The sequence below is a fragment of the Danio rerio genome, chromosome 9 (genome assembly GCF_049306965.1).
Source record: "Danio rerio strain Tuebingen ecotype United States chromosome 9, GRCz12tu, whole genome shotgun sequence".
Taxonomy (NCBI): domain Eukaryota; kingdom Metazoa; phylum Chordata; class Actinopteri; order Cypriniformes; family Danionidae; genus Danio; species Danio rerio.
Genome location: NC_133184.1, coordinates 30,494,800 through 30,508,191, shown reverse-complemented (window position 1 = coordinate 30,508,191; position 13,392 = coordinate 30,494,800). Strand labels below are relative to the sequence as shown.

The following is a 13,392-nucleotide window of genomic DNA, read 5'->3' as shown; positions in this document are numbered from 1 at the left end:
TATAGAAGAACGTTCACATTTGCAGGTTAACAAGAAGGGAACTGTCTTATATTTCTTTTTTATTTTTATTCTGTGCCCCTGACAACTGACCCTAAAAGCTCTGACGTTAGACTGAAGCCGTTGAGCTTCTCCAGGGAAAGTGACACTTGATGTCCGAGATGTCGGATCGGGGCCAGGAAGGTCTGCCAGTTGCTGTCATCAACACTCTAGGCTCTGTTTGTCCTCTGCAACTCAGTTTCTCTCTGCTTTAGCTTGTGCCAAGGTGCAAAATGCTGATGCTGTTTTATGCTACTAGAAATCATTGCACTAAAAGAGACAAACATGTCAAAATCTGCCATCGTTTACACTCCCTCATGTTGTTACAAACCTGCATGAGTTTTTTTTAGCTAGATGTTTGTGTTTTCCATACAACGGAGGTCAATAGCTGGATCCAGAACTACTGCGGGAATTTAAATTGTGTGTAAAATTAGAATAACTTTTTTACATTTTCGTTTCAGGTGTTTAATAGATTAAATTTGACACTTCCTGTGAAATTAAACTTTCTGCAAGCAGGGAAACCACTGTAGCTTGTTTTCCTCCGTAATAAGTTTGTTGTGCCTCAAACTACCAGATACACAAAAATGTTTATTTAGTCATTTATTTTGTTATCATTATTAAAACAGCATCCAATCTGCAGAGGCAAACGTTCAGCTTTTTATGTGCATCAAGGAATTTGTGTGTTCTCCTGATCCGTGCAGGATGTGTTTATCAGACATAAACATTCTCAGACTCAACTGAGTCTGTACTTTTTTATCTGCATTTTTAAAATACATTTTCTTTGAGCTTCCATCCAGTATTTTAATGCTATTCTGGGATTACATGGGGGAGTAAATGATGACATTTAAATGATTTTTCTTTAAAGGTGAGGCACTTATGCAGTTTATCAGAGGTTTACAACTTATAATTTTATTTTAAAAAATGCTGTATTTCTTTTACATTTTATTATTGTCATACAGAGGTATTTGTAAAATTAGATGCAACTTCACACAGAAACAGTTACAGTGACTTTAACAAAGTCATGTTTACTTTTTTCATTGTCATAACATCTAGAACATTCACAGCTATTTATTTAAACGTGCAGTAGGTGATTGTCTTCAGAAACATTTTTTGTTGTGCTGGTTGAAAGTCTCTTTACAGTCCAATAGTAATGATTACAGTAAATGATCTAAATGTGTTCATATGTATTTTTATATTCTGGGTAAAGCATAAAACTAAAAAATATTCATCCAATTAAATATTGTCGGACCGACATCTCCCATAATTCCGATAAGCAGCTCAGACTGTCTGTCAGCAAATGTAGATTTGGAGTTCTGCGCATCTGTTCACGCAGATCCGCTATAAGCTCGTTCCCAACTGCATAAGCACCGCTCGATCACGAGACAGACCGGGAGAAATCAGCTGAATTGAAACTTTAAAAAACCTGAATCAGTATTGGAGTTACTTTAGCAGGCTGGTGGAAGGACGACACCATGGCTGAAGTATCACTGTTAGACAAGTAATGTTCTAGTTTAAAACTATTTTAGTCAGGCTATTTTATCTTACTATTTTAGTAAGCTTATGTTGTATTGTGTTCTGTTATGAATGACTTATATGCACAGACGTGTTGTTAAGCCACTGAAATCTTCCGGTGAAAGATTGATGTGATTATTTTCAGTTTCAAAAGGTCCTTTTACAGCATCGATAATGTAGATTTATATTTAGTTTAACAACAAAACATCAGTAAATACTGTAGCGTTATTCCGCCTAACCTGCTTTATTGAGATGAAGTTGCTTTTATATTCACAGTGGTTCATTTTTGAGCAATGACAGCCTTCCTATGCTGTTTACCATGCTACTCTGAATATTCGCTCTGAAATAGCAAGTGTGGCTAAGTAATAAATGTAATTCCTGCACGCCGCTGGCTAACACTAACTAATTGGCGAATGACATGAACTAGTGGGTTGTCTGTCTGCTGTTGTGACTCGGTGCGCACGGTCGCAATTTCAGGGGGTGTGGCTTTGAATCACAGTCCCTGCCATTCTAAATTCTAACTGAGGAAAGTTGAATGTGCTGGCCAGTATTTGCCTAATAAATTTAAAACTTTAACAGATTCTTATTTTTGTATTATAAAAATAAATACTGTTTTCATATTTCTTTATTCTAAATCTTTAGGAAATGCTTTTAGTACATAAAAAAAAGTGTTTACGATGACCATCTGACAAGATTTTGTGCTATTTTAAGCACAGTAATAGTACTTAAAAAGTCACTAACATGTAGTACTTAAATCTTCTAATTAAATAGAAAATGAAGTAAATAACTGCTAAAAGGCCCACTTTTTAAGAAAAAGAAGAAAAAGAAAAAAAAATGTTTTCACCAGGCTGGCTACAATCCAAAACCCATAAACACATTGACAAAGCAAATAAATCTATTAAATAATAAAATAAATGTTTGCCACAAAATTGCTTTATTGTTAACAACAAGCACATTCACTCTCCTGCACACTTATCACTTGCATATTAATGACTTCATTACATATTTATGTCTCCATTGCAAGCTTAAAAATGTTGTTTTGGTTTAACATTCCTAATTAGTCCTGTACACAAAATTTTTATAGACAAAATGTTGGTATAGTTACAAGTAAAAATAATTTACCACAGACCATTGAATTATTTGAAAACAAAGCACTCCAAAAGTGTAATGGCCACTACATTTTTTTCCATTGCCACACGTTATTCCTTACTTTATGCCACCATCATTTTTTTCTGCACATATTTGCACTTCCGTTTCTAAATTGAAGAACTTAATGTTGTGTGAGGGGAACTAAAACAAATTTTTATAATTTTTTAAAGCTTCGAGTTTTATCATAAATTTTTCTTGTAAAGTTCTTCACTCTTGCACAGTTTTTTCTCCACCCGGTAGTGATTATAGTAGCAAAATAATCTCAGTTTCATAAAAAAAAAATGCTGGGATTTTGTTTAAGACAATGTTTCCTTTGGGTGTAGTTAAATTAATCCGTCATTTATGACACAAGATTGTTCACATCGCCTGCCTGACTGAATATGTCAACTTTATTAAAAGCAGTTTGAGCGATTCCCTTCAGACAGTGAGTCAGAGTTTCTGCTAACTGTGTTTAATGGTGGGTACTAACAAACAGTGATGACCTTGACCTCTAGACTTTAATTTGATGCTTTTTACTTTATATGTGCATTAGTGCACCAAAAACATATACTCTATGTAAAGGAAAAGGAAATTGAAGCTTTGTCATCCTGGCATACATTTTGATTAATTTCTGGATGTGGTTTAACACATTGAATAATCATTTCACAGTTATGCCATATAAGTCCCTTTAAGAGAAATTGTTTAAAGAACATTTTGTGCAATTAAGACTTTCCATGGATGATAAATGTACATCATGTAACCCTCAATGACAACGAAGAACCTTTATTTTTAAGTGTGTTCTTTAAATCAGAAGAAAAGGCATGCCATACATGTTTTGCTATAAACATAAAGTTGACAATACATTCAGTTCAGTGTTTTTTAAGCAATCAAGTTAGACTCCATGCTCAATTTGTCAGCCTTCCTGGAGGAGAGTGTTATTTCTCAAAGGTTGCTCAGGGGATTTCACGGTGTTCTCAGATCTGGAAGCGGGTTCAAGTGCCCCGCTCACCTGTGAAACAGTGCTCATTAAAGTATGTATGGCCCCTTGGCTCCCACCATGAGGTCATCCAAGTCTATTGCTCAATTATGCACAAAGCAGAGGCAGAGGCAGACAGGTCTGGGATGAGCTCTGAGAAACACAGTAGAACTGCATGAGGTCTCCAATGAGCCTCAAAAGACTTATGGAGCACCAAGGCCAGTCAACTGCAGGTAATTAAGGTTATATACAAGCAGTCTGAGGTGGTGAGCACTCTTGCACTCCTCAGCAAATTGTCTGTACCTAAGGAATGGAGTATTAAAACTGCTTTGGAGAAAACCAACAAACACATTCTTTGGCTTTCTAAGGGTCATTTCCTGCACATGCTCAATGGAAATACATACCTTAGGCTACATTTTTTGCAAAACGCATGTTTCGTTGCATGTTTTGGATGACAAATCCACTAGAGGGCGTCATCTACATTTTTGCAAATCTGATACATTACTGAGTGTTTTGTAGTACATTTTAGATACACCACATAAAGGTGCTTATACAGATCACCTAGCAAACCACTGACCTAGATCTTTTTATAAACCCAATCAACAGTGTTTTCAAACACAAACGTAAGAGAACTGTGCACATTTTACCTTGATTTTAGAGGAACCATACTTCATTGGGCATAAACCAAAGTGCTCAACATCACAAGTGTAACACTGTAGAAAGCATTGTCAATATGGAAAAGATAGGTGATGCAAATGTTTTTATTTGCATCTTATGATACTTTGTGGCACTTATTTGGTGTTGCGAAAAGAACTTCATAAAATAATTTTACATGAAAGGCTTTATTCTGCAAAGACAACCACATGGATGTACTTTATCCCGCCTATTAAATGACCACACATCATTATTCTAAATCAAAGAAGTCTATTTCTACTTTAATTAATCACAAAGTAGACAGAAAAGAAAATGGCTGAATAGCTCATATACACTAATCTAATTATTATTCAGTCAGAAGATGGTGCCAAACAGTCTAAAACAGCAGCTTGTCAGATAAGCATACTTTATAATTATGGATATGAATGTATTTACTGACGTTTAATATAATTTCTAAGTACATTAATGAGTCGGTGTTATTATCTCAGAGGTTGTTATCTAGGAATAACCTACCTTGGAATGTGGTGATTGACCAATCAGAATCAAATATTCTAGTGAGCTTTGTAATAATCATCCATAATATTCCCCTGTTAATATCATTATCCGAGAAAAAAAATGCAGTCACATATATGTTGAAATTGGCCACATTTTTGGTTTTGCTATTTCATGGACCCTTTTCACAAACCAGTTATGACACGTTTACGGTCATTATCATCTTTAATCTTTAATGGTTTTTAATAATTAGTTTTTTTTATTTTTTACTTATGAACGTTTATATGCATTTATGAATGAGTTACATAATCTTTGTGTCAAATTACACAAAACAATAAACAAATGACCGCATATGCAAGGTATTTGCAATCCAGCATCTAAGGGGCTGAGATTAAATTGATGTTATTCTCTCCTCTGGCTGCCGTCATCAGTCTCACATAATTTATTTTTTCTTTTTCTGAAAGTCTTGATAACACCACCATGGAGTTTTTCTTTTATTATTTCAGCAAATGATATTAAAAATGAAACTGTTCTAGTTTACCCAACTATGATGCCTTCCGCTACTGAGAAACCTGGAAATGTGAAAAGGGTGTATAAAAAAAACAATAGTCTTTGTTGGTCCAGTATGTCCATCAATCTCTTTCTGAGATCTCCTAATCTGAGCTAAATCAATTACAGTATAGCTAAAAGAGAGCTTAAGAGACCTGATAACAGCCTAAAACCTAAAAAAAACCTAATTCCAGCTCTTCTGAAGGAATCTAATTAAGGAACAGATTGCTAAAGATTTACCAAGCAAAAAACTAATCTTACAGGTTTAATAAAGTGCAAATATTAAATTAAACTGGAGATATAAACTCTAGAGATTCTATGGTGGTTTCAGGTTATTGCGGGACATTCTTTTAATACAATGGTTTTCCAAACAATGAAGCGCACATCCTCATGTGGTTCCAAATCATATTTTCTTTCTTCCGTGGAGCACAAAATATGTTTTGCACACTTTTTTTTCTCTCCATACACTGAAAGCATACAGTACACCGAGTAGGAGTTGTCAAACTCTAAAAATAGAGAGGAAAAATCCCACGTGCATGTACGGATGAGATTTCAGGGTTGTGACAACATTGAATGTGAAATCTAATACAGTACAAAGATTGTATTTGACAAGCAATACATTTAGAATACAACAGATAGCAAGTAACTAAATAAAAACCTTTGTAACTGACTAGGTGATTTCTGTAAACGTTCATTTCTAAACGGCAAATTAAAAATGGCCTTTTTATAATTAAACAATCAATTAATGTTACATGACAGGTCATGTTATTCCAGACCAACCCGTTCTTTTAAATTTGTCTGCTGTACAGTATGTTACAAGATTTAATATAAACTGTACTTAGTTTCCATTTCCTAATGTTTTAATGCATGTTATCGAGATTTCTCAAACTCAGGAGTTATGCTTTAAATGCTAGTTCATGTTTTTAAAATGGATGCATTTATGTTCCTATTATTATATCTTATTATAACAGGAATTTACAATAACTGATCATTTAAAATGTTATATCATTTTAAAAATCATACAGAGTTTATTTAAACCCATTACAATGATTTCCAGACACTTCTAAAGCTGTGGTAAATCCAAACACATTAGGCTGAAGTTTTTTATGTCATGAAAGCACCCAGATTATATGGCGGAACATATTAGTAGTGATTCCCCTCTGGCCTCTCCAGAAATCTATTCCATGACAGATGTGATCCTCCTCAAGCCTCCAATACGTCAGAAGTCCTGTAACTCCAGCTCAGGTGTCCTGACTCACGCTGACCTTCATTTGTGTGTACAGCATCTGTGTTTGAGCAGATCTGACTCTCTGTGACCTGCTGTCTTGTCCCTGAGGAGACTATGTGAGGACAGCGGGGTCATGTGATCTCTTAAAAAGTGAGAGAGAAACTAAAGTAGAGCAGAGAAAGTTAAAAGAACTGACTGTCATGGCAAAGCATATTTATTGAAATGCTAGAGTTTCTGGTTCATATAGACAGTCCTGCATGGAGTTTAAATGTAGGAACTTTTGTAGGAAGTTTTACACACCAAAAACCCTACTAAGTTGAATAAACTAAGATCATTTAGCAAACTTGTTCCCTCACTTTGAGTAATGTGGTCTCCCAAAACTTTCATGTATAACTTTTCTTCTTACTTCAATGTTTAGATTAATGCTTATATATTGTACTTACTCTATTAAGTTTAAAGTCATATGGGGTTCATCTGACTGTACTTGTTTACTCATCATGCAAATCACTGAAATTAATTATAAAAATTAATTAAAAATTTTTAATTATAACGTTTCTTTTGCAAGCTTTGTGCATACCAACCAGAATTTATACACTGTGTATTATGTGTACTGTATATGAAAAGTTCACACTGTACTCTATAAAGGTGCAACAATACTGTAAATGCCTCACATTAGCTATGATATTAAACACCAGTGACCCTCATGGTCATATACTAGTTGAAGATGATCCAGAAATGCCCTTTTAAGCATTTCAAGCTTACAGTTACAGAAGCAGTTGATCTGTGCCCTGGATGCTTTGTGATTTGTTGAAACATATTATAAAGTGCACCCTCTCGCTGGCTCTTTCTGTCTCTCTCGAAGTCATTAAGTGTCATCAAGGCTGACAGAGGGGTTAAATGTTTTCAAGTGTGGTCACATTCCACATAGCTAATGGAAAATGTCCCACAAGCACCTGCACTACAATATGAATGCTGCACGTCCGGAGGAACAGATGGAGTTCGGGATCAGAATCTAAACCTGCCGCTGCTAAATGCATCCGGTGGGGGGTGGGGGGAAAGCATACTGGAGAGCTTAAAAATAAAAAGTTTTGACATTTTAGAATGACATTTTACTTGACATTTATCGTCATACAACTGAAAACAGCAGCTGATAGTTCACCTCAGATCTTGAAAATAAAATAAACCCTTTGAAATTGAACTTTAGAACTGTGACTCTAAACCAACACATATCAGTGATTCAGGATGTACATTTACTAATGTTAAAGAGGTTTATTGCGTATTATTAGATCCTAAACCTCACCATTTCAATAGAGTCCAGTGAGTGCACATATATTCTGTACTTCTGAATGGTTGTATTTAAATTTCTGTCGTGTTTGTCTGGTGCAAACAGCCAAATTACAAATCACTGCAAATTTCATCATGTCGCGTGTTGTTAGGACACAGGGTTACAATGTAACCCGCTCATTTAATGTTTACGCTCATAATATTTAAATATTTGCTAATGAATAACCTCATGTGGAACTCTGAATCTGCGTATCATTTGGGCGCACGCTTTTAGAGCCTTTCTAAATATATGAATAAAATAAGCAGTTTTCCAACAAGGCAACCTGTGGTGCTGAAATAAAGTTGGTTAAAGTAGCAGTAGGTGGGTTAAAGTGACCAAAACACGTAACAGACATTTTCAAAGCAGAATATCTGACTTCAGAAATGTTTTTCAGATTTACAAGAATGTTTACTTAGCATGTTTCTTAAATATCTGCAAACATATTATGGTATTTTTTTCTCTGCTTTAGCAGAGTCAAACTTAAATACAACACCTTTAAGTAATGTAGTGATAGTTAACAATAAGGGAATTATATAACCTCCAAACATTCTGCTAGTTAAGTTCTGCAACAAACAATCTCTGTAGAGATCCAGAAACTAATGATTTGTGTCTTAAAAAATGCCACTGATGTAGTAAAATTGGGCAAAAAAATGTTAGTCCATATTATCAGATTGGACTAGACTTTTCTCTCACCATGGGTTCATAGTCAAAATGACTCGCCTTTCAAAATAGCTGATAAAATATGAAAGAGTGCTGGTTATTTATTCACTATTTACTCAATCTGTAATACACCCGTAATCTTTTTTCTTTTATTTATTTATTTTTTCCCTCATGTCCCACAGCATAAACAGTGACAGTGTGCTGTAGTCATGGCCTCTCTGTGTTGATATTTGTCCCAAATTGTCTCTGTCCTGTCACACAAGTTATATTTAGTGGTGTTAAACCATTCAGAAATTCAATCCGCTGCCTTACAAGACTGAAAGCTGCAGGGAGACTTTCCCATCACATGGCCAATGGAGAAAAGTACCAGCATTAACCCATTATACACTTAAAGACCTACCTAAATTTGGATTAGTCTCTCTATTTTATTATCATCATAGTTTCTCCAGGTGCAAAAAAAAAATTGCAGTTTTCTTGTGTTGCATTAAATGTTCTCATGTAATACATTTTGTAATGAACTGATGATGTAATTTTAAATGAAATCAAGTCAAATTTGACAAAGTTAGATTTTTTTTTTTGCTAAATAATAACATATAAATAAATAAATATATGAATGAAGAAATAGCAATAATTGGGATAGCAAACACATGCTGAAAAAAATGATGTCTGCAAAATTGTTGCAAACAACTTATATGTGTTGAAATTAAACAAACAAATTGAATTTAGTAATGCTGAACTTAATTTGTTTACATTCTGTCCAAATCAATTGTTTACAACAACTTAAGTTTAAAAAACATTGAGTAAATCCAAGGAATCTTCTTTGAATCATTTTTTCAGTGCATTTGAAGTATCATTGGTGTGCAGTGATGGCATCATAGGTGTAGCTCTGTGGCTCCATCTTCTTTGATATGGAAATGGTCTCTGGTTTCAGTAAAGTAGCTTGGCTTCAATCAATTTGTTGTATAATTGCTACATATAATTGTAACATGACACGAATTTAGTGCCAAACGATATTTTGCAATCATCCAAATTGATATAATAAAAATTTCTCTTAAATACAATGACTATATATATGAAAAATACATGAAATAAACATGTCAATATTTATTAGGAATACATAACAATTTACAGTGTGGTCTATACCAGTGTTTCTCAACCCAAAAGTGGGTCACGGGAACATTTTTAGTGGGTCGCAGAGTGTGGTCAAAAAAACAACAAATGTTTAATTTTTGACTTATTTTGCTTATATAAGACTTTTATTTTGAAATAAGCGAACGTTAACTGTACCGTTTAACATGTGAAATCTAATTTAATTCTAGCAACAAATATGTCGAAGCACAAGTACGACCCCGAATATGTAAAGTATGGATTTACATATATTGATGAAAAAGGCTTAAAACCTCAGTGTGTCATATGTAGTGATGTGCACTCACAAGAGCACTTTTAGAAACCAAACATTTGTTGTTTTTACTTTGTATTATTTTTATAATTTGAGACATTGACAATAGTAAAATATAGTTTATTTGTAAGTCTTGGTGATTTTCTTATGATTTATCTGTCACTACTTGTGGATGTTAACAAATAAATACAAATTAATTTTAATTCCTAAAATTATATTATAGTTGCTAAAAATTTGGGCCACGGGTTGATAACCATGTAAAAATGTGGGTCCCATGGTCAAACCAGTTGAGAACCACTGGTCTATACCAATAACCTTTTTTTGTATAACTGATTTTTAGGCTATTTAAAATTTTTTTTAAATATAGTTGAGTCTGTTTATGAAAAGAAAAGGCATAATTTATGACTGTCTTTCTTGGAATGTCTTTTCCCCAAGTTTTGCACTTTTTGGACACACTGTATTTAATCAATACAGTTAAACATTAGTGTTAGTACCATTAAAAGTCATTCTGAAGATATAGGGCTGTGTTATGAACTGGCTCTAAATTTTATTCTGCCTCAACATCTTTTGTGTTTCACAGAAGCAAGTTATTTTGGAAAAATAAGAATGCAAATGATGTCCTTAATACAAAATCAGAGGATCTTATCCAGAACTTCTTCATCTTATCTGTATTCACTTGTTAATTGCATGATAATGGCTTCTGACAGGGCAGATATGAAGCTCCTGGGGCTCCTTATGATTAAACATCCAAATTTAACTCGTTCACTAAACGACTTCCGTTCAAACCGATGCTTACAGGCTGAATATTGCCACAGCTGTTTTGATGATACATTTGACATCCCCTATTCATCACTCCGTACAGTTGGATGTAGTTAAATATAAACACAGAAACATGCTGATATCCTCGTTTATCTCTGCAGCAGAGCAGACAGCAAGATTATTTTTTAGATGGATGAGCAGATCTCTTTCTGGTTTGATGTGCATTTGCTTCTAATGTTTTACAAGTGTAATGGCTTTCAAGTTGGATTATTTTTTTAGGGTGAAAGTGCTTTAACGTGTTAAAGATTTGCTTATTAACGAAAATATAATGTAAAGATGAATGGCGCAACCTTTTGTGTGTTGTTTTTTAACAATCCACCAGGAAAGAATGATATTATTAGGCTTCTGCTTTTGTCCTGTTTATGGTAGCGAGTTCTTTATGGCCATACGAAATGTCACAATGTCACTTTGCCATTTATACCGTTTGCACATGAATCCATCTTCTGCCCTTTTCAAAAGTTCTGCTTTGTGGCTTTAAATAATGTCGTTGTTCTTTGCTCCCTGTGGCTACAATGTGCCTTTGTGTTCACATATTTCTGCATGTATTGTGTGTCAGCTGTCACAATATCAACATTTACTTCTAAGGTTCAATGGAAAAATGTGGCACCATCAATATTTTTGCAAATGCCAAAAATGTGTTTATACACCGGGTTTGCTGCAGTGTCCATCTAAAATGAACAGCAAAGCAGGACCAAACCCCAACAATTGTATTCATTTTCTTCCAAATGAGCAGATTATCAATCAATGAAATTCATTTTCTTTAAATGATACAATGTTTTTAGCTCATGATTTGCGAGCTAATATATTTTACTGTTTATCTTGCAAAATCAAATATAGCGTCAGCGATACAAAGGCTCCAAAAGTATCAAAAATGCATTTAATTAAAAAGCTTTTGCATAGCATGTGACGTTTCATCAGACAAACTGAACCGCATGTACTACTCTTTACACTTCTATATGCCTGCATCATATGAGATCCCACCAAATGTTGACGATAAATGATACAAAATGAATCAATCAATAATTAGGAAAAAAAAATTATTAAAAACAAATATATAAAACAAAAGAACAACAACATATTTACTAAAAAGAAAGAGAAACTAAACAAAAAAAAAGCACTGTGCAAAATACAGAATAAAAAAAAACAAAAACTGTATTCTCAGGATTCTAAACGAAATACATCAATACACCAAACTCTTAAACTGCTAGTAAAACCCTGTAATCATATGTATATATTTAAAGAAATGTGTGAATGTCAAAGTCCTCATTCAATCTCATTGTCTCATACAATCCTCTTAGAGACAATAGCTATGTTTTCCATCCAAAGATGTGAATTAAATATTTGCGCAAAACTGAAATATTGCATGTAAGACATGCCAATAAAGCAGCGTTTCCATCAAAATCGTCAAAGGGAACAAAATTGTCACTTTCTGATTAACTGGTGACAAATATCAAAAGTGAAAATGAAATTTACTGAGGTAGGAGAAGCTGCATGAATCTTTTCTTTATTTAATAAACTGCCTCAGAAGACAATGCCGACACGCAATGAATAGGTGGAGGCGTTTGAAGATGTAAGGTGCAGAGCAAAAAACGGCCGCAGCCTTGCATAGTTTAGTTCCAACCCTGCTCCAACACAGTTACATGTAGGTTTCAATCAAGCCTGAAGGACTGAATTAGTTTGATCAGGAGTAATTAGGGTTGGAACTAAACTGTGCTGGGCTGCGTGCGGCCCTCCAGGAATTGAGTTTGACATCCCTGTTCTAGAGGTATATAATTATATAATTACACTAATACTGAGATGATTAGGTGTTTTAGAATGACCAAAACAACATTTCAGATGTTTTACAATGTGGTCAGCCATTTACATATTTTTTTTCATTACATGATCTTTTATAACAAAATCACATGACTTTTTTTTATGCACTGAAATTTGTTCGGTAAAAGTGTTTTCATCATAGTTTATGCGCATCTTTTCTTATTGAATAAAAGTTTATCTTTCTCAGTTATACGCATACATTTTTATGCGCATTAGCGGTGTTTCCATCAACTGATTTTTTTTATGGAAACATAGCTAATGTGTATCATGTGAAAATTCAGAAAGCTTTACACTGTAAAAGTTATTTATCAATATCTCCCCTGCAATGTGAACTCTTGACTTTCTTGATACCCATTATAAAGTGGAAACTGATCATCACAGGTCTGTAAAGTGCTACGCTACCAGACTTTTGGGTTTGTGATGTAATTGCACACCAGTTTTCAAAGGTCCAACATAACCACATAGTTTACATTGCATAGATTCATATGTATGAATTGTCAGCCATACGGAAACTTGCTCAGTCGCTCATCTGGGTTATTTCTATGATTTAAAGTTTGAGCCCTGTGAAACACAATTTGATGATTTGAAGAGCACAAAAGCTAAGAATAAACAGAACATTCATTATGTGTCTTATGTGTTTTGAATCACAAGGTTTAGTATGGTTAAAGCTAAAATAACATCATTCAAATAGAGCAAACATTAGAAAAAAAAAACTATTTAAACTGAACCAAACAGATATCAAATAAACATTTAGAATCATGAACAAATAATCAATACTCAAAACTGCTTCAGTCATCTTC

The 13,392-nt window shown here is 34.0% G+C and overlaps 1 protein-coding gene across 1 annotated transcript in view; it reads left to right on the top strand.

Annotated features, from left to right (window-relative positions):
- The window catches only part of ramp1 (receptor activity modifying protein 1), a 49,583-nt gene that overhangs the window by 31,058 nt on the left and 5,133 nt on the right, over positions 1-13,392 (top strand). The window lies entirely within an intron of this gene.